The sequence below is a fragment of the Ornithodoros turicata genome, chromosome 1, assembly GCF_037126465.1.
Source record: "Ornithodoros turicata isolate Travis chromosome 1, ASM3712646v1, whole genome shotgun sequence".
Classification (NCBI taxonomy): domain Eukaryota; kingdom Metazoa; phylum Arthropoda; class Arachnida; order Ixodida; family Argasidae; genus Ornithodoros; species Ornithodoros turicata.
This window is the reverse complement of record NC_088201.1, coordinates 150,118,281-150,141,702: the sequence shown is the minus strand read 5'-3', so window position 1 is coordinate 150,141,702 and position 23,422 is coordinate 150,118,281. Positions and strand designations below refer to the sequence as shown.

Here is a 23,422-nt window from a genome sequence, read left to right as displayed (position 1 = left end):
GCATAGTGCCTGGTGTCTTGAAACCCTGTGGCCTAAGACTACAGACATGAAATATATACTTACCGATATAAAACTGCTCTTCTGAGTGGCATGAAGCAAACCAAAGCTCAACGAACTGCCTGGGAACACCTTGCAGGACGCAGTGCATATAATCTACAGTGTAGCCCCACACCGAGTCAAAGGCATGTAAGTTGAGGAGTGCTGAAGGCCCCTTTACACCATTGACAGTGGTCTTGAACTGGAGGGCGAGGCCCATATCTCTTGCCACACCGTCTGCTGTTCTTTCAGCACCTCGATCATCATACAAGTACCGCATGCTCCCTGGAGGAAGAACAAATATGGTTTTTGCTACGAATTTGCTATGGAATTTGCTTTGAATTATCACTAGGGAAGAGGCAACGTAAAACACCCTTAATAGGTGGGCCTGTCAGAAACAGTGTATCAGAGTCAAATTAAGTGACATTTCAGTACCCACCTTGGGTGTACTTTCCCTTTGTCAGGCACCATGGGCATCCAAAGTATCCATTAAAGAGGACAAAATTTTGCACAGCTGCCCTTGCAGGTGCATCGACGCAGCAGCAGAGAGCATACATTCGTGATGTGTAGGTTTCCGTGTTGCAAGTCCACGTGACAGGCTCCATGTTGTTCAGCTCATCCACAAACTCATTCAGAAAGAGGGTCATATTCGGGTGTGTTTTCCCGAACCAGAGGCCGGCTAGGATTGGGTTCTTGAAACGAGATTTTGGTGGCAGCTCATTTATGGTGAACTGTATTGGCCAAATTGATGTCTTTGAAGATTTGTAAAGTGGACTGCCGTCAGTGTTGAACGTTATTGTGAGATCTGTCGATTTCAAGGTGCCATTGTCTCGAAGCTTGCGGTGGGCTGCTGCACTTGTACTGTCAGTGATATCATTTCCCAACTGCAATTCAGATGATAGCTTCAGTAGATTAGTCACTAGCTCTGTTTTTGACAGTTCGATATGGTGCTTTATCTGCTTGGCTATTTTGGCAATTACAAAAAAGCACCCAGACGCCCTTAGCTGCTTCTGGTTGTATGTCTTTCTGCATGTTTCACATCGAAACTGACTGTTGAGAAGTGCTTCACATGATTCACAATAGTAGTGATATGTTACAAGTGATGCATTCTTCTTGCACCAGAGTTTTCTGAACAGGTATAGATTTGGTGGTACCACGGTTGTGCCAAACAAAGTGTTGATAATGGTGAGCAAGTCCTGCAAAGCAACCCATGAAAGGCCATGTCCAACCACAAATGCCATAATCATTATTATTGCAGCAGCTACAGTAGTTTGAGTCCCTGGCAGTGTACAGCTCGGAAGCTGGTCTTCCGGGTCTTCATCCATACTTTCACTTGTGTTAGAAGAATTTTTCAGTTATTCTGCACTCGTTAGTAAGAAAACAAACATAATAATGGTTTCACCCCATTTGAAATAATAATAATATTAATATAATATGCCATACATATAACAACTTGAAATAATATTCCATCACAGCACATTGCCTATTTCACAAATATGGAACTGAAACCAATTTGCTATGACACTCTGAAGTGGTTGTTTCATTTCCACCTCATATTTTTATTAAGCATCCTTTTCAATCCAATTAAATTTCTTAAAAAGCAGCCACACAAAACTCAGAGGCATAGATCAAGGATCTGTCGGCTCACAATGAGGGTTTGGAACAGAGATATGGTATGCTTTTGATATGTCTTATTCACCTTCTAAGACATAGGTGCAACACTGCAAACAATTCATATGCAGCTATGTCATAGAGATTTGCAAAATTGCAACGTTATACTTGTGACACCATGGGAATGAGGCATAAACTCTTAGGTCAAAATAGTTCCAGACATGAGGAATGATACAAGTGGAAAAAATGTCAAAAATTCCAGGTGAGCACAACCACTTCCCCAACGAGACGCCACTTACAGAAGATGCCATCCGTGAATGTCTACGTCAGCGGGTGCGCAACCAGCCACATATTCCTGTTACTGAGCTCTACATGCAGGAGATGGCTGCATTCGATCAACAAGGGGTATGCAGCATTAACATTATAGCTGTAGTCCTTTTTCCCCCATAAAATTCCAGTTCACTATCTTCACTGTCAATCATCAACAAAATACTGCAACATTTCATGAGCCAAAACATATCATGTACATGCATATAGCACACAAGGCACGGGAGCACAGACAGGTCATGATTCCCTAAAGGAAAGGGACTGGTAGCAGTAATTAACATGTACACATGCCAACGGCAGACCATGAGCATGGCCAAGTGGGCTAAGGCGTCATACTTGATGCCGTTAGCCAAGGTCGTGCTGAAGACTCAGAGGTGGTGGGTTTACATCCTACCACTGGCTGTGCTGTCTGTGGTTTTCCCTGATGTTTCCTGAATACTTTCCAGATGAATGTCAGCAAAGCTCCCCATAAAGTCAGCCCAAGACGCACACTAATCCCTCTTTCGCCCACTCATTTCTGCTCGAAAGTCTTCGGAAAACCCAGGGAAAACCTCAAACAGCACAGCCGGCGGTAGGATTTGAACCCACCACCTCCCAGTCTTCAGCACGACCTTGGCTACCACCAACGAGCGGACACCTTAGCCCAACAACAACTTTATTTTTAAATGGAGAGTGGGGAGGTTCATCGCCAGAGGCGATACTCTACCCCATTGCTGGTGGGGAGGTGGGAAATAAAATACATGAGCCCCTTCACAATAACGATCGAAGTCTGATGGTGTCCAGAGATGTCAAAAGAGCTTTGAGCGCACATCGTTGCTGGGCTGGATTGGGCCAGGGACCAAGCAATTTCGATAGGGAGAAGGGACGAGAGTCCAGCTGACTAAGAGACTCGGAGAGTGCGGTTCGGGAAGGTTGGTAGTGGGGGCAATGAAGAAGAATGTGCTCCAGATCCTCAAGAGCATCACAGTGGTAGCTTCTTTCAGCTTCAACTTGTCTCAAGCGGTAACGCCACTGAGCTGTACAGGCCGCATCGAGTTGCATTCGATGGATTAATGCAGCATCTTGACGAGAGGTGTTTTCTTGGCATGCCGAAAGCGAGCGTTGGATCATGACATGGACATGTAGACCTCATTTCTGGAGATGACATAAGATTACTCAGGATGTCATTGAATACAACATCTCCAAATTGAACATCGTTTTAATACCGGCATAGGTTAAAAAGAAAAGCATGCTTCACTCTGTGTGTAGAGGCGGGGCTTTGGAGCTCCATGTCGTCTCATCTCTGTATTTTTGCACTATCCTAGCCATGGGGGTTACACCTGCACCCACCCCTACATTATACCTTTGGTAGTGCATTTCGGAGAGGGAAATGAGGGTGAAATCTTCCTCTCCCACATTAAGTCCCCATGGAACCCCTCTTGGAATGTTCTTCTGGCTATACCACAGGTACTGAGGCTTGCGCTTACTTCTAAGATTCAATGTAAGGGCTGTCAGTCACACAGCTATTTAAAGCAAAGCAATTTAACTCCATGCATTTGTTGACATAGCAGGAAACCTGCTCATCCAGCTGCGACACTGCTACAAGGGTAAGTGTGATTTATGTCGTGCTTCAGTTTCTCCACTGGCTCAATTCCTGTGACAAAATTACTGGACCTTACGATTTTCAACTTGTACTGGTGTACTTACAATAAATTACTTTTTCTTTGCACTGTACCCATTATTATGTTGCAATAAATCTCTAAGCAATATTCACAATATACGTAACACTATACAGTACATAGTTCGGTATGAGTATTACAGTAGCATTATGCAGTTTATGCCAAAAGCAGTAGAGCATCAACCATTGCCTAGTCCAAACTGACTGAAAATTTTCAAAGCATTGCTCAAGTCAAACAAGCAGTTCTGGATGCTCAACTTTGACTCAACATTACTGTACTGGCTCCTACAAAATTACATTTAATGTCAACAAAGAATGTGTAACAGGGACATGTCGTCCTTAGTTGCTCAGTTGGTAGTGTGTCCACCTCCTGACCCCAGGACTGCGGGTTCAAACAGGTCCGACGACGGTAGCAACTTAGTGGAGGGGCATCAGTTACACATAGTGTATGGGGCCGGTTGGTACATATCCTTTGGCCAGGCGACGACAGAAGACACAGATGCGTCGTCGCTGTCTCGTTTCTTCTTCTGTCGTCGCCTGGCCAAAGGGCATCAGTTGCTGGACATTGGGACAGTTGGGACATGCAGTCTTCGTGAGGGACGTTAAATGTGTATAATGAACTGGGAGCTGTGGGCCCGTCAGGTCACACAACGTCCTTCTGTGTCCCTTTCCCAATTTCAGGAACTGTCACTTTTTCTACCATCGCTCTGGGCACGCATTTTTTTTTTACAGAACCAGAGTAGCCCACGAGTTTAGTATGACGTAGCATCCCGTGACCCTGGAACAGCCACACTTCGCGGGGAGTTTTCGAACGGTCCGAGTCATTCTGCCTTCAAGATGGCGGACGTTGAAATTTCGATTTGCGCCGAATTTTACTGTGTATTCAGAAAGAGGAATGGGGACAACTATATACAATCAACCCTCGTTAATATGACCAAGGCTGTTCCCGCACATTTTGGTCATAAAGTGAACTGTCATATTAACGAGCACGTGATCGATCATCACGTAACGATCGATCGATCACGATCATCATCCACTGATCTACGTAAGCCCTTCATAAAGTCTGTTTGGCTCTGTCTAGTTTATTGAAGGCGTAGACACTGCATGCACAGTATTTCATTGCAATGAGCAAAGCAGTGAGTCACCTCAGAACTTTGGTCGTGACTTCGGCATTCACCGCGCGTGCGTTTTCCCGGGACGATTGAACTTTTGCGTCAGCCGGATGACTCAGTCTGTGGTGGACGGTCACAATAACAAGAGAATAATTCACGCGTTCTCCCCAGTTCGTCCCCGGAATGTTCGTAACCGTGGGATTATCGCGTTGTCATAATAACGAGGGGCCTTCACAGCGTACCTCCATTGGGAGCAAACCGTGCCCAGAAAAATTGTCACAAAGTGAGGATGTCATACTAACGAGTGCCATATTAACGAGGGTTGACTGTAGTAATTGTTTTTTTTTTCTGAAATTCGGGATGAAATCGGGTGCTATTAGCACTGAGGTGTTACCTGCTGCTGCTGCTCCTTTTACTTCCTTAGGTGTTTGTTACTTGCTGTGCGGCAAGCAATCCTCAGTAAACGTTGCATGTACCTGGTGCTCAAGCCTGCATTCCTAGAGAATTCCTCGAAGGTGTAGTTCGTTATCGGGACCACTAGGTTTTAAAAACAGTGAAAGCGTTTAAAAGCTAAACACCACATATGCGAGTGAAAGTGGGTACTGAAACTAATAATACAAGAATAATAAAAGTGTGTGTTCCAGAATCTTATTCATGGGCTTTCGAACAACACTACCTGAGACACTTCAAGAGCAGGACAACCGTGGCCTTGCTGAGCCTAACGGACTTGGACGTTGCGGTCTTGTGAAATGTAGCAAGCCTCTAGTTAGGTTAGCGCACCTCGGTAAGGTTAGTTTCCCCAGTTTGAGCCGTGCAACGAAGGACTGCACAGAAGCCACGGAAATTACTCTACAGATCGTAACACCGTTTTGTCAGACTGCACATATGTTTTGTTTTGCAGAAAACGTGACATAATGAATAGCACTCAAGAAGGAAGAGCTCGCCGTGCTCGTAGCTGCTCGTAGCAGACGGTTTTTTCTACCAACGAAAGGGAGGGCTCTTAGTCACAGACGTCACGCCATACTGTTGTGGTCGACAGTTTGGCCGCTCGAACATCTCGCCGCGGCGGCAATTTTCTAAATGAAATTGTGTCGCGGCGAAAAAAGTTTGGGATGAAATATTTTATGGGGATGCTTTCCGTACAGTGCTCTACTAGATGGCAGCAGGTTTTGGCCATGCTACATATCAGTTTAATGCTCCTCTAAAGCATCCAATGGCTTTAAACGAGGATAGTCTCCCGCTTTTGCGCGAAATCTCCTCATTCACAGTTAATTATTGAGTTTTAGTTAATTAGTGAGTTTAGTTAATTAAGGAAAGACGGGCCTCCGAAGATGCGCAATGAACAAAATATGGGAAAAAAACAGGTGTTCCTTCAGGATTTTTTTGCGGAAGATCTACCGAACGGATTTTTGTTCTGAAAACGGCTGCTATATCAGGTCACCGAAAGGAACAGATGTTCTCATTGGGACAACTTCGTAGCTTTTATAATTAAAAAGTTAATTAACGATTTCTACGTAATTAGTCATTTGACGGTTGAGCAACATATGGCCATGAACATCCGCCGGCCTAGAGATGATAGAAGTGAAAACAGCATGTCTATAGCCCTTTTTAATGAAAAATCTGTATAAAAAAAGACACCCTGTGTGTAGGGTGTTTCCTTTTATCTGCAACAAATGTTCATAAAATGGGGAGTTGCCTTAGGGCGGTTTTACTTTTGGCATTGGATTTTTGGACGGGGCTGCTATTAGGAAACCAGTTTTTTGCTCAGTTAGAGAACTAAGTAACAGAGATATCTTAATCAACTTTTTAATTATTGACTTTAGGGAGCACATTCCAATTGCAATATTAAAGCCTGGTCACCACATGATCCCCTCGAACTACTGATGAAGCACTAAAGTAATCTGAGCCCGTGCTATAGACCTGAGTATTTCACCCCGGCCGTCCGCTGGAACCAGAAAATGATCGCCAAAAGAGCGACGGTGACGTCGATAGAGAGTTTAAGTGTATCGTACGCTATCGCCTTTGCGTACGTGGGGGATAGCGTAGTGGTTCTGCGCAGTGCGCGAAGCTCTCTTTATGTTTTCCGCGTGCGCATAACCACCAACGCTATTCCCTACGTACGCAAAGGCGATAGCGTACGATCCACTAAAACTCACTGTTATCTCCGCTCTCACTTACCGTCACAGAAAAACGTAATGCTTCACGATCTCTATTTCCTTTTGTTTTTCTTTTTTGCTTGCAAAGAACTTTGCGCGTTACCACTACATATCAGCGCTTATCGTACCGGGTAACGGCAAGAGCCATGTCCGGCAGAATGAAATGACTGATACGGGAAGCGACTGCAAACACATGAAAGAACAAAAAAAAAAGGAAAAAGAAAAACAAAACAAATATCGTGAAACATACCACGATAAGGGTTTGTCAACATCGCGTATGACGTTTTTCTGTGACGTTAAGTGAGGGCGGAGATATCGACATCACCGCCGCTCGTTTGGTGATCATTTTCTGTTTCCAGCGGATGGCCGAGGTGAAATACTTGAGTCTGTAGCACGCGCTGAGATCACTTTAGTGCTTCATCATTTGTTCGAGCGGGGCATGTCGTGATCAGGCTTTAATATTGCAATTGCAATGTGCTCCCTCAAGTCAATAATGAAAATGTTGATGAAAATATATCTGTTTATTAGTCCCCCAACTGAGGAAAAATTGGATTCTTAGTAGCAGCCCATCGAGTAATCAAATGCCCAAAGTAAAACCACCCTAAAGCAACTCCCGTTTTTATGGAAACTTGTTGCAGATAAAAGGAAACACCCTCTCTATATACGTCGGGGTATAAGAATACGTGAAAGGCTGGCTTGCATCCTACATTTATGTTCAACATCAAAAATATCTCATTGACTGAAGTAATTGTAAGGAAAATTCTCTGCCTCGTGATATATGTGAAATGGGGTCAGCATGCTCCTATGTGCACCTGCGCAAACATGGAATGCGCGTGCACCAAACGTGTTACGCAGCTTTGAAGCCGAAGAGGAAAACGTGTCCCCAGTTGTCATGAAAAAAAAAAAGCAATAATTTCCTTGTTGATCGCGCTTACGAATTTCAGTCTAATTGATGCAGAAAAGATGAAAATGTGCAGCAGCGGAAAATTAAGTAAGTGTACCTCATTTCACTGCGTATCGTGGTTAGATCTTTAGTTATATTATCTGTACTCCCCGCGAAGGAAAAGAGGCGTCCTGCGGTAACGACTAATCTATGCGGATCGTAACAGAGCCGTAGCTTCAAACAACAGAGTACTATCTGTGCGTAGTTTGTGCTACTCATTTGAGTATTAAATCAACTGTTTCCTCGTTACTAGCCGATCAAGATGTGAAAATTACGACAGGACTGTGCGGCAGGATACATATACATCGCGTTCCGGACGTTCACATCATTATGCAATATGGTTATTATACAGTCAACCTTCGGCCGAAAAGCTAAAAAAATATCTGGAATCATCATTGGGCCGACATGAAAAGAAATTAAAATAAAAGAAGCATAACGGATACACACGATGTGGATGGTTGATGGTGCATATCATAAAGTGGATCGGTATACATAACAGATGAGAAAGAAACAGGGCACAACTTATGTGCAGAGACTGAGCGCTGTTTTTTTTTTTTTTCGCTGCAAACAGTATTTTTCCAGTTTTTGAGTATTATGCAGTAGAATATCTTGTTTAGCGGATAACACAATGCACTTATTTGGTATGGATCGCCACATCCCGAAAATGGCCAACGAAAGTTTTATGTTTTCGAGCTCCACATGTTTTGGAGTGATGTACGCGCGCACGAACATGCAACTTTTTGAGTGTATTCCTGGAACTCAACCCAATGAGGGGCAGTGATTACTTCACTCCTGAGTTACCACGGAAAGCAGTTAAAAATATCAAAGACAAGAAACCCGCTTTGAATAACATACAGAGTGGATGATATTACACCTTTTCACGACATGAAAATCGCAAGCGGTACCTCGCACGATTACGCGCGGCTATATATGGTAAAAAGGTGAGGTATACTTTCCTGACCTTACCGTACTTACCTAGGCATCTAACAAAAATGTGTTTTGAGCTGCGCCCGCCAGCACTACTGTTCCCGTGGGTCATCTATGCGCACCTTTTCTTTTCTTTTTTGGAGAAAGCGGTTATGGTCGAGCGCCCGCTCTGGATCACCTGGCATGCAATGGCCCAGCTATTACCGTCATTATCATCTTCATACCGAAATATAACAAAACAGAACAATGCCTACGGCTTACGATGTTAAATGCACGCATTTTTGAGATCGCAGTTGAGCTACTTTACAACATATTTAACACTTCCTCATCTGTTCTCTGGATTTTCTACCTCTCAATGTTTGTTTACTTCCTCCTCTGGCAGTATGCCATGGAAGTGGAGCGCGGTGGTCGCATCGCAACGGCAGCTCTAGTGTCCTGCAAAGACGACTTGATAGCGCAGAACATCAACGCTTCGATAATCAGGGTGAGAAGCATGAATGGTCTTTTCCTGAAAGCGTCTGAGGAAAACGCAGGCAGCACAGACAGCAAAATGTCGGCACAGTTTCTGTTGATGTAGGCCCAGGACGCACATTCTCCCGGGGCGTCAGTCGTGGCGTTGCTCACCTCTGTGAGGCCGGCAACGACAAGCCCTTTCACCATCCACCGCCACCACCGACATGGCCTTTTTCTCTCTTTTATTTTTTTCAAGTTTATGTTAGCACTTACCTCCATATTCTCACTCCAATCTAGTGGAGACTTTATGGGATACTCACTCTCCACCTTCTTAACAGTGAACTCAAATAAGAAGCATGTGTGTAAGCCACACAGCAAGCAGTAATGTACTGGCAAGGGAAGAAACAGCGCAAAGACGGGACGAAGAATGAGACACATATGGGGCGCTGTGAGAGAGAATGGCCCAGTGCCGTGTATGCCAAAGGGAGTCTCCCATTAGGACGAGCCTAAAAAAGAGGCTCGACCTGTCAATCAAACTTAGGCGCATTTCATTGGTTACCGTTTTCCATGGGGGCTGCCATGACACCAAATTTTCTCCAAGATGGAGGATGGTGCTTGGAACGGCGAAGCGGAGATTTCGTGACAAAAAAATTTCACAGACTACTTTAATTTCATACTGTGACTATATATCCTCATGTACGCGTGTGCAAATTTAGCTTCAACTTTCGCTCCGCCATCATTATTTACGTGAAAATGGAATATTTCGTCGCTAACGTTAGGCCTAGTTAAGATCGTGATACCAGGAAAATAGCAAGAAGGACGACCCTTAAACGTAGGATTTTGCATTATATAATTGCATTTTATTTATACACACATCTTTGCACCTCTTTGTATCAAATGTACTTACATTACGTGATATAAAACTTCATACCGGCTGTCGTCTGCTACGAAGAAGCGGTTGTACCGCCATCCTGGCCAATCACTTCTGCCAGCAACCATTTCTGCATTCTGAGCCTTCCCAACATGCCTCTCTCCGTGCAGATGGCGTTGATAAAAGTGGGTGCAAAATCCGTCGTTTTGGTCTGTCACCAGTGATATCCGTTTCAATCCAAATCCATCAATTTTCTCCAAAATGGTAGCGCCCAGTAAATAAGGGTTAGGTATAAGTACTGGATGGATGTAACAATAGAAAACTGTATTTTGACCTGGTGATTGGCTAGATACCTCAAAAAGTGGGTGGAGCCTCAGGTATAGGCAGGTCCCATTAATGACCAGACTCCCTTTGGCATACACGGCACTGGAATGCCCAATGTATAGGAAAGTAAATGAGTTAAGGAGGTGATTCGGGAACGTTGTTACACATGAAGGCTTCGTACCGTCTCTGCGCTGTTTTTTCCATGTCTTGACATGGACGACCTTGTCTCCACACCACCGCCTTCACACAGTCATGTACATTTTCACCGGGAAAAGAAGCCCTGGTACAATGGAGTCACGTAGTGTGAGTCAGTTGCTAACAAGCATGGGCGTTTCCAGATTTATCGAAGGAGACGGGTGCAAAGTGCTTCCAGGGGGATGGGGGACAAGGCTTGCAACCGCAACACCTTCACCTCTCTTCGTCGAGACTGACGCTGGGGACTGCGCGGGTGTTCTGAGCTTAATATTATTATGACATCTTAGAAGCATCATGACGACCTATGAATAAATGGTGCACAATGTTCCCAAGTGATCTTAATCCCCCCTTGCCCCCCTCGCCACGCCCATGATAACAGGCTTTTACACACTCTACGTGACTTGCATAGCGGACATTTTCCAGATTGGCACAATTCATATCACTCACTAATACTGACATAATTTGTATACGTACCACGAACAATTGGAACAGCAATACCAAAAAAGTCGTCGGAAAGCGATTACATGTTTCTGGCTACACACTTTAATGCACCTGCAAAGCGAAAGCTGAGAGCCAATAGATCCGGAGGACTAACACGAGGCATAAGTCACCACGCCTGCATCGTTACTTACAATAGCAATTAATTGAAATGTGAAAAGAGCAGACTAGCTTAGTCCAGCAGCAGGATGTATTGCAGCACCAAAAGTTGCGACCAATGATGCGGTTCAGGACATTTTTAATTGGTGGCAAAGCCAAAATAAAGTTGTTGTTATTAATTGGTGGCAAGCGATCCTGCACTGACTCCAGAGTCCGCACTGATGAAGTGTACACGATGTACGAAGACTCGATGCCTATTAAAAAAACCGAGACGTTTAGCTATTTATGTGTTGTTTTTGTTTCAGTACTAATTGACTGATATCTTGCCAGTGCCAAGTTATAAGAGCGCGTACTGATGTCCATGGAAAGAGGTATAGGCAGGTTGGCCTGGGTTGACAGTGAAGTACGGTCTGAAAATATTGTATTATCTGACGTGTTTCGTAGCAGATTATTAATTAGAATTAACTACTTCCTGAACAAAAAAGTCAAACAACGAGAACTTGCCGAGGCAGACTACAATTAGGCGCGACACAGACACGAACGCCTCAAACGCCCAGAAATTAACGAATTCAAACAACTGAGAAAAAAGAGGTGCTGACGCTAGGAATGAGAAGGGGACCCAGGTTCGATTCCTGGCGTCATCCCCTCTTTTACCTGTCTTGTTCGAATATAATTAATAAAGGCTAGTTCGCGCAGCGTATTGGATTCCTGGTTATTCGTACGGATTCCTGTACACCCACAACCGAGTATGTTCGACGACGAGCGTTTTATATCGAGTGTCGTCGAGTTCTCCGTTCCTGTTAGTTTCTCAGCTCACTTCAGCTCACTTCTAGGGGATGTAGCCACGCATATGCACGTACAGTTCGGTGACTGGGAGGGGTGATGTCTTTCGATTTTTACCTTTTCATCTTTGCAGTTTTCTTTCTCCTTCCATTCATTTCATTTCCTTTGAGGGAGTAGCAGAATTCGTCAGTGACGAATTCAATATCTTCCTTTTTTTTTCTATAATCAAACTCAAACTCTCTCGTTTTATATCATAGGACATAATAGTACAATACGGTTCGAGCGTTGTTGCGAGAATTTTCTATATTGATGGCGGGCCGAGTCTTCTCAGTGTTGTTAGGTTGCTGAGTTCGCGTCGCCGGTTGAAAGGGCAGTCACTGAAAGTATAGTGCTAAAAAACTGCTCGAGAGCTATCACGTGTCTGAAGACATGTGAAGAAGGAACTGTTTCTGAAGACATGTGACTGACTTTGTCATTTTAATGGCTGGCACCAGTAGCTCATTTATCGAGGTTTCACTTGCTGGCTGCTTGAGGTCTTCTATCATACGACCTGGGTGACCATAATGCTTTTTTTTTCTCGCTGCACAAGGCCTAGAGCTTTCCCGCATTTGTCTCTATAGAAAGTACACATTTGTTTTATTCTCAGCCGTCTTGTTTACACAATTTTTCTTTGCGACTGTGTAAAGGAAATCGAGATGTTCTGCACTGGACTCAAGATATGCTATGCAGTTGCTGAACCTTTCGTAAAGGTAGGTGGCTTGAGTACGATTCTCGTAGGCGCAAGACGTGTTAGTGTTTGAGGGTGCCGTTTAGGATCGTATCGGGAAAGAACATTTTGGGGGAAGCCTCCTCACGACAACAACTTTATTTTAAGATAATAAACGGGTAGTTTCATCGCCAGGGGCGATGTATCCGCGTTTCTCCCAGCAGTACCACACGAACAATGCGGAGCCTTATCGAATCACATCAAACCCACCTACAGGGACCGTTGAGTCTGTACGTGTCGTGTCTGTTTTCTGTATCTTTTTTCGTTCCTCAAACTCAAGGAATTGTTGCCTTCACCCTTACCAATTATACAACTACAAAAAACGGAATATCTTAAGTAACTGGGCCGAGAGCAACGTATGCACTATCTTCACTGCAAAAATTCAGGCCGTAAAGGAGCAACAGCATTCATGCAACATGCGCCCTGACACCAACTCAGCAGCGTGCAACGTGCTGCTGCGATATGCATTTAATTCATTTTGTCATTGACCTTACGTCACTGTATCCCTGAGTTACCCTATGTTGAGCTAGTAGGATCAAAGTTTTCCTATTTACAAAATATGTGATGCGATGGTTGCGGGGCGGTTCACTGTTTCTGCACAAAGCGACAGCAGAGTCGACGGTTTCGCTGCACTCAGTAGCGTTGACCTGAGAGCCAATGGGATTTAAGTGACATATTTAAAGTACCACTACAGACTAAATCTCGCAACTTCAAAATGCTACTGAATGGACGTCATTGTATTATACGTGTCTCACACTGTGTTCTTCCGAAACATTGTTTCCCAATGTGAGGTGGAAGCATCAGAAAATTAATTTCTACTTTTGAGAAGTAAATCGCCTTGTGGTGCCCAATCTGCCAGGCGTCTGCAACATTGCCAAGCAGAAGTCAATTTCCACTCGTCACCACGGCTGCGATCCGCAATCTTCTAACAGAAACATCCTCTTGGTAAGAGAGAGACGTCAGAGAACCCGGTGACGTCAGGTACTCTTCGAGACTCCGATACTATGGAGTTTTCGCGGGTACTGTTGAAGGTGGAAGCGCGTAATGTTCACTGACATTTCTGTTTATATTTGCCATAGTATGTCTTTGGGCGAGGATGATTTATAGGGAAAAAAATGGAACCATGGCTTTTCGCACCCATGTGCGAAGAAGTGGCGGCGATAGCTGTATCGTCCATGCGCAATAAAGCCATATGTGACTCACGGTGGCGTTCAACAAGCACACGTAGTCAACTTTTTTGCGTAGGAATTGCCCAATAGGGACAACACACCTACATGGTCAGTAAGGTTCGTTGGAAAAGTGAGACATTAAAACTGGATGGCGGTGTTCTGGGTGGGGAGAGGGCCGAAGCATGTACCGTTGCGAGTGTCTTCGCTTCGACTTCCCGTTCCGTAACTTTTGGATTTGTTCGACTTAGGCCTCATTGTTGCGTTATGCGTTATTTCCCCCATATTGGGCAATATGGGGCCCATATTGCCCAGTTTGGACCAATATTGGGAAAATCCTGGCAATATGGGCCCCATATTGACTGAAAGTACAGAAAATGGTACCTACCCGTGTGGCACAAATGCCCAAGCAGCACGGCAAGATTGGACGTGGAAGCGTGTGAAATGCACAATTCAATACGTCGTTACATCCAACAAGTTCCCGCAGATGATACACATTGTTCGAAACAGTCAACATACGTTGCAATCCCATTGTAACGTTCACTAGAACTCGACAACTCAACTTTCGGGAAAGAACTGGTACATGTAAAGTTTGGAGTATCTGGTCGACTCTTCAGCTGGCTCCACGATTTCCTTACGGACCGAACTGTCGCTGTCCGCACATCCCACGGCCAAAGCCCCAAGCACCCTGTTCATCAAGGCGTACCCTAAGGGAGCACTCTCAGTCCTACATTTTTAAGTGTGGTAATGGCAGGACTAAAATCGATAGTTCTTCGCAAGGTACCATTCTCCGTGTATGCCGATAACGTTGCCCTTTGGACAGTAGACAAGTCACGACCAGCCATTCAGCGCCGTTTGCAACAAGCATTAAACAATGTTCATCTGTACCTTACACGACCTGGAATGGACCTTTCGCCCGAAAAGTGCGTCGAGCTCCCTTTCACTCACAACGCTATGAGCGATTTCCCTCTTTGGGTGGGTGCAAAGAAGCCTGAGCCTGTGCGTTCCCATCGCTTCCTTGGTGTGGTCCTGGACTCGAACCTGCGCTTTGCGCCGCCACATTAAGTACCTTGAAACCAAAGTGCAGCGATGGCTTCCTGCAATTCAACATCTTTCTGGCTTAGGCTGGGAATGTGATAAACGCTCCCTCTTAGCCGTTAGCCGGCTTTGGTGAGGGCGACTCTGCTTTACAGCCTTCCAGTTTTGCACAGGGTTTCTACAAGATCGTTAAATACCCTTTTTATTTCCCTTATTTTTCATTTTACTTCCCTTATTTAAATACCCTTATTTTTATTTCATAATTGGGGTGGGGTGGTATTAGGTGTATTTGTGGTATTAGGTGTCATATACATGTCGAATTTGCGTTTGCCTTGCACAATCTAGCTCTTAACAAGCCACTAACCACACCTGCCATATTGGGTAACTGTATGCCACATGAAAGCCTTTTTATATATATTTCTATCTATTTCTTTATATTTATTCGGGTACCTACATTCGCCAGGAAGGCATTACGGTAGGGGGGATAATAATAGGAACACGACAATATAAACTAATGTGATACAAACACGTCACAACAATGACAACAACAGTTTTTTCGTGCTAACCTCGCTGCTCTGGACGAAAAGTTGCTGAGGTACGTTGTATTACAATTTTTTTTTTCTTTTTTTACGTATGTACATTCTAACTTCTGGAATAGTAACTACACGCGACAGTCATGTGGTAATGGCGTATCGCAAAGTCCATACCCTTGTCTATAACCGTAAAAATATTTTGGTTTTAGACCAAGAGGAAGCAGCTCAGGAGGCTCTCACAGCCGACTCAAACGAAAGCGCCTACTTTAACACGGATTAGAATATATGAATTCCGCACAAAGTTCGATTTTAGAAATGGTCCTATCACTGCAGATTTCTTTCAGGGCGCAATAAAAAGCGCTTCGATTAGATTGCGTTCGGTCTAATGGCTCACGGCCAAATATCCCTAACTAAGCCGTTGCTCTTATGAAAAAAGTTTTCGTGATTGTATACGAACTGTATACAAAATCCTAGGTTGGGTGGGTTACTGGTAGATAAATCGTGTATACAGCTCCTATCGAGTCTATATATGGTTCTTCTAAGAAATAGGCGCGGGAGTGGTTACAAATTAGGTAGCCCAAATTTATACAAACTCAAAAGCACGTTGTTTAGAAACTGTATAGAAGTTAGCCCAAGCTTCTAAGCTGACTCTATAGAGCAAAATGTACGCATATTGTATGCATACATTCTATGTGAACTGTATACAGGGAAAGAAAGCCCCTCATGTCTGCGGTAGATAAGTACCCGCAAGAACCCACACAAAACAGTGGATACCAGCAACAAATCACTTTATTCACCACTCACGAGTACGTACCTTTCAAAGCATATCCATTTATCGACACACCTGAGCGTTGAATTCATGGGGGCACAAAATTGGTAATTATCGAACGGTGAACAACAACGAAAAAGAGCACACCTACGTCCTCGTTTCCGGTCCCACTTGTCTTTCTTCCGTAAAAGCGCTTGTACACCTTGTCATGACAAGCAAGAGTCTCCACCGCATTATGGTGGGCTAGAAAGACTGGTGTGCTTACCACCATATACAATACATGGAATGCGCGATGCCCCTGTTTTGAAGTCAAGCTCCTGAGCTCCGGCGCTATGCGCTCGCTGCGAACCAAGCGGGTTCCCGTTGAACTAGTCCAACATGTGCCGTGTGTGACGGTGTACGTGTGCTTGACTATTTTTATAGTGAATATATTTGGACCAGCACTACGTTGGTTTGCCGCACTTACTGTTTACTAGCATCCGCAGTTCTTTGTAACTAAACCACGTGACATTTGCTACCGTCACGTCTGCCTAGCCGACGATCCCTGCAAGCGAAAGATATCGGAATGTTGCGAAGCGCGTGATCGCATGTCTTATCTTCGTTGGATGATGACACACGGGTCGAAAAACAAAATAAAGAGCGGCTACTGCGTCCGAGAGCTCGCCTCCTTCATGGTTTCTTGCTCTTCACTCTTTCTTTTCAGCCTAGATTATCAAGTTGCTGTGTACAGGAAGCTGAGAACACTTTGTCACGGAACATAAGCCAATGGTAGATTGTTCAACTAAATTGTCATTTAGCTAAACTATGTCGCTTTCTATACAGTGTACCTTGCCGCACATCTTAGTTGTTATGTAATTCTTTTGCTCCCTATGTAACTATAAAGGAACATGGTATCGGCCATAAAAAACGAAATTGTAGCAGCGCAGTAGTATTCTCTCTGCACGCACGGTTTTACTGTTGACCAGTAGAACGACCGAGTCATATATATATATATGACTATATATATATATATATATATATATATATATATATAGCGCGAAAGATATATTCCTTATTTCCTTGCTCCTTATTTTGTTGCAGATATATATATATATATATATATAGAAAGAGAGAGAGAAGAAAGAATGCCACACTTGTATTATTAACCGAAAATACTTGAATGGAATTGATGTTATACAAAGGGTTCCTAGAACATCATGTTAAACTCATTTTATCCACTGATTGAGCGGCCTAAGAGCGCTGCTAGCGTGACATTATACAATAACAACGAATACACTGATGATGATAAATGGGGAAATTCGCCACCTGGGTTTGTGGCCCACAACCGACAGCCTTAATGCCGCCATTATAGATTATAAAGATTCAAGTTGAAATGCGTAATATACATGTGCCCTATGACTTGCGAAGTGCCCGCTTGGTGTGCCCCCGCCATATTACTTGTGTCATACTACCCTCACTCGTTCTGAGACCTTTGTCCTACATTTCGCAATTGATCCGTTCACCGTACGTGCATCTGTTTGTATTTTCGTAGCTTGTAGGCGTCCTGGGGTGGCCCCGACTCTGTCGCGACTCATATCCCCATCTTTTTCTGTTACCTCATCACCGCCATCATCAGGTTATATTAAATAGGGTGTAACATAGTTACAAATGAACCCTATTGACATTGAACACGGTTAAGGATATAATGTCATGATTGTTCAGTATATGGTTCCATGTTGAAGTGTAAATTAGGAAACCCCAACCGGAGATTGAGACTTCATAAATGAAAATGCACTACCTGATATTGCCTTTTGCTATGAGGTACACTGGAAGTCAAGAGTCTTCTGCTTCAATACGTGATCTGTTCCTGGTGCCTAACACCCTTCACTGGAAATGGGACTGCCAAGTACTTGGTTGACATTCAGATCACAAGATGGTTCTTGAGATGCACCATATAAAATTTAAGCATAACAGACCTAAAATCCAGATATTCCACGATATTCCTTGGGCAGATCCTTGTACAAATTTTAACTGGATCTGTAGCATATCGAGAAAATGTTAATATGGCCTTAAATTTTTTCAAGGCCACTGTACACATATCCACAAGAAAGTTTGTGTCCAAGAAGCCTTACAGGGGAAGGGGAGTAATATGTTTATTAAGAAAAAAAAAGAAGGAAAGGCTAGCCAGGCAAAGAGCCGGCTTGCTATTCAAAAAAAATGGGAAAAACGAAAAAGAGAAGGAAGGAAAGATAAAGGAAAAAAACGGGGAAAACGAAAAAGACAAGGTTTACACTCAAAGACCATGGCTGACACGCGAAGCTTAGCATCTTAAACGTCGCATAAACAAAATTAGACGGCGATGGAAACTAACCCTGGTTTTAGGTTTGACGAAGGCACTGAAGGAGGAAATGAGGAAATAAGTGAGACTAAAAAGAAATATTATAGCTACGTCTTTGTTGCGTACCCCCAGCAAATTTGGCATATGACTACTCAAAGTATCGAGCAAAAGAGGAACAAAATTACGCACAGCAGAGAACAGAGAAGATGTGTGAAACTCCTAATAGATCTATCACCGTTGTCGCACAACTTAAACTCCCGAATTATTATTAGTATGACATTACTTTAAAGCAGCACTTGTATCTCTATTTCTTATTATGCCAGTGTGGGAGGTAAATATGAAGAAGTCTTCTGCGGGTAGATTGGCAAAAGAAAAAAGTGGATATGCTAGTCCAAAAAGTCTCGGGACTGATTACTTTAGGACGCGATATTGTGGTCTTCTGGGCAAGACAATATTCCGAATGATTTTCTTAGAAGGTACGCCGAGTAATATTTTCCAGATATCGCTGGACGAAGGGACTGTCCCGAACGAATGGAAATGCGCTCGTATAAAACCGATACGTAAGGCAGGAGTCCCGACTTTGGTTTCGAATTTTCTCTTCTTTCCAGCTTTTGTGAATTGCTACAGCACATCTTTTCCAAACAATTAACATAATGATCAAGTAACAGCATTCCTTGCAGCATATCTTTCGTGGAGGCTACTCCGCTGTCACGGCCCTGTTTGATTTCATCCACGACTTTGTATTTGCTTTATATAATAACCTACAAATTGAAATATTGGTTTTGCATCTCTCCAAGGCATTTGACCGGGTACGTACCCTATAGAAAGCTGACACATAATACCAAGATCATGGATTGGCTTCGGGACCATACACCTGGGGTATACGACAGGAGTCAGTCTTGATACTTTTGCTGTTTCTTGTCTATATGCACGATATGTTAAGTAACATTAATTGTAAATCATGTTTATTCGCTGATGACTGCGTAACATATCGCGCGATATATTCCGAAAAAACATAGGGATGTCTGAACGTGCGTCCTCAATATGCCGATCGTTCTCTCTCTTTTTCTTTCTTTTTTTTCTGTGTGCTTTGCTTATGGCTCACCTTGCTCGCCTTATATTACGCACCTTTGCAAAGCAGTTTAGAACACATCAACGAGTGGTGTTACAAATTGCAAATCAATTTGAACACCGACAAAACTGTGTCTATGCTGTTATATGTAGAACAAAGGCTTTGCCAACATCATAGTATACTTGCAAGGGAGCTTAGTACAAATATCTTTGGGTCGCCGTCCCGTCCGATTTTAGATGGAATTTTCACGTGCGCTTAATAGGCATCACAGTCAAGGGAAAGCCTCTTCTATCTCAGAAGAACACTTCATTATACTACTGCTTAGGTCAGACTACCAGTATATAGAACACCCATGTTACCGATCGCCACGTTCGCGAAGGTAACTTGGGACCCCTTTGCTGCGTCTCTTTTGCGGGTTTCTTTCGAATTGTCGCCACTATACGAGTGTATTATGTGTATATATTATATAATTAATGTACGTTCCCTACTCCTTCCCAGGTTCCTTCTGGGACCAGTATTCTGAAATAAATGTATAAACCGTTATATTTTCGTGTCGTCCCCTTTGTCTTCCGGATTCCTTGCCTCTACTGGCTGCTCATATGCAGACTGTAATCACCAATTCTATCGCTTCCGTTGGTTAGCCGCAGTTAACGTATATCTCGCGCTTTTAGCCCACCACCGACTTAAATTTCTATCACAATCCCCCGTCACCGGACCTCGCAACCTGGAAGGTAAAGGTCGCTCAGATGAAGGGAACGATGAGCACATATCAAGAATATCACTACCCAAAGGCAGGACCGGCTGCTCGAACACGTCTTTATTGTTATCAAAGTACACGTGTCCCAGACCCGAGGGCTGATAGGGACGCGCCGACGAATGTCAGCACTGATATCTGGGTGTACCATTCGTTTGCTCCTGCAGGTGACACTCAAGGGGCATTTTGCATGCAGAGCAAAGAAAAGGCACGCTCATGGGTTAACGGCAGGTGTGTAATCACGTGACGAGTAGCACAGCAATGAGCCGCGAGAGGCGATTAGATCGCATAGCGCCGAGATACGCTTCGCGCCATCTCTCGGCAGGAACATCGGCGGGTACATATGACAACCGCCGAACGGCTCACCAGTCCTTCCAGCCCACCATAACCGCATTGAACACGATGCTTGCGTCTCTCTTGCGGGAGGCCGCTGCGTCATATACGCTCGACCTGCCAGAAATATCGTTCCAGAAAGCACGATGGCAGAGAACCCATGTAGAGTAGTGTAGAGACATATGACATACCGTTCGCACAAAGCATTCAGTCGCTAACCGTTTCATCTGGCGTTCTATATCCCTACACTCTCTGAAATGGATCTTCTATCGTGTCTTCTACAGACACCCAAAAAACGGTAATTTTGGGGTTTCTACGTAGAGACCACGCGAAAGCGCGGGGAATGACGTCGCATCACGTGGTTTCCCTCGTAGAAGCCACAAAAGTGGCGTCTGTTTTATGCTTCACAGTTTCCTCCTTTCCCGGTCGTTTCCCCCTCCTCACGTGCTACTGCTTCCCCTCTCCCCCGTCGCAGGCTTGGCAGGCAGGTTTGCAGTCAACAGAATTTGTTTCAAAGGGGATTGAAGACTTTATTTCGGCAAAGTTGTGAAATTGTGACAGTGATACAGTGAATATTGACTAGACTTGCAAACTATGCATAATACCCTGTTCACAGAGAAATGACTCAGAGAAAATAAAAATGAATAAGAACCACACATACTCAAGATATCACAGATTGCACAAAACGGCGCGGCTCGACACCGCTGCTGCGAAACTATTTGCAAGCTTGAAACTCGCTACGAAACAAGTTTCGCTGGGATGCAGACCTGTTTGTTGCTCAGGGCGTATGATCACCATATTTCAGCGGCTCTACATCTCTTTGTGGGGGCTGTTGATATGGCAGTTGTCACCCGTTGTGCAGCGTTTCCTCCATGCTTCCCATCCTGGCCTCGAATCGGAATTCTGCTTCAAGGCGTAACTGTGGCAAAGTAAACGACGACAAAGAAGCATTACAATGTGGATAGGAACAACATTCAGTGTAATAAAAGTCACTATCGACAACAGTGAAAGGGTACGAACTATAGCTTATACTAAAACGATGATAGGTGAGGCAGCGACGAGAGAAAAATGGTACATTGGTACCACAGCAGTACCAAGTATGTAGGAGGAGAGATCAAAGAGATATCTTACTGAATGCGGTCATGGTCGACAGGTGAGTGTTAGCATTGGACGCATGTTCCGGGTAACACTTGTGCCGTGTACCGGCTAATATATGTCAGTCTTCGGTATGAATCGCACGCACATTTCCTCCAGGCGGCACGTTGAACACCAGTGAAGTCTTCGTTGGTGACGTCCATACCCACTGCGGCCAGCTGAGACAGAGAATGGTTACTCAAACCACGGTCGAAACGAGCCCCCGAAAGACAAAAGCATCCTGCGCCATACACAAACGTTAGCGCTCGTGAAGTCCACGTTTAGAGGCAATTCTAACAGAGCTACAAACCGGATACAGCTGATAACACATTAACGTCTCTCGAATACCTTTACTATACTCAACTTCTCAAGCATCACCACATAATTTTCGTTGACGTTCTGTCACAACCGCCATGACACTTCCATTCGCACCTGCACCTTCCAAATGATCGTTAGAAGCGTGGGGAAGTAACAGGTAGCCGCTAGAATAGTGGTGCTGGTAGCACAGTTATCGCAATAAAATTTATTAAACGGAGGTGTCTTACCTGTAAAAGAATCCCAGAATCAGCAAAGCGAGGAAACACTGGCGGCAATGCATCGAAGACGAAATGTGAGCAGTGCCGCGCCATCAGCATGTCTGGCCCCGTCGCATAGTGCACGTGACTCCTCGACGCCGGTCAGGTGATCACTTAGAGCGCATAGAAACCACGGCAAAAATTTAGACAACACGAAATAGACTTCACGGCGTCCGATTCCTGGTCACGTTATAAACGTGTCGTCTACACGCCGTACGCGCCAAAAAAAGCAATAACATTTTTTATGGTATTTTCTTTTCTCCCGGGTCACGTGGGCATCTGTCGTCTAAAACTTCAGCCTTGAGCGTGAATCTAGAAGACACGACAGCTCTTGACGGCACGATAGAAGGCCTATTTCTAAGAGTGTATCGTTGTCCAGAAAACATGGAAGCAGAGTAATACAAACAATGAGAATGCATAGCGCAGTCGAACATGTTACTTCACAGTTATATTAATTACGCACCTGAAACGTCAAAAATCCTGAAGGCGAGGAGCGATTTCACTTCAGATCCGCATCTTCATTCTGACATTTCAAACGAGACAGACAGGTATATGCTCGAGTTTATAAGAAACGCTTCCACTTACGGTGAGTTGCAATGTCAGACGGGTTGCTAGAACTTCAATATCGAGTCGAAACAACAATACAAAGCTTCTAATACGCTACAGAGTTAGCGGGACGCTCTTAGTGGGAGTTGTGCCGACCCCATGCGGCGACGAGAAACGTCCGTTACAGCAGCCAAAGCGAACCGAACAAAACCGCCCATGCGCAACAGACAGTCCTGGTTGGTGGCGTGGTGAACGAGCAAGGACGCGCCTGCGCGGCCGAGCCGGTGTTGAAATTGGCATGGAGCCGACGTCTCCGCTCAATGGCTCGGAGGACGAGATATGACGACGGTAGAACCGTACTATCTCTTGAGCTTGTTGCGGTTTCGGACGTTTCGGGAAATGCTGAGCGATTTCGAAATATCTGTGT

General features: G+C 44.4%; 1 long non-coding RNA gene across 1 annotated transcript; it reads right to left on the bottom strand.

Moving 5' to 3' along the window:
* Positions 1 to 21,528: 21,528 nt before the first annotated feature.
* On the bottom strand, positions 21,529 to 22,456 carry LOC135371016 (uncharacterized). The gene is made up of 3 exons (XR_010415492.1): positions 22,420 to 22,456; positions 21,872 to 22,053; positions 21,529 to 21,659 (listed from the first exon to the last, which is right to left on the bottom strand). It is a non-coding gene; the product is annotated as an uncharacterized LOC135371016 (long non-coding RNA).
* Between the last annotated feature and the right edge of the window lie 966 nt (positions 22,457 to 23,422).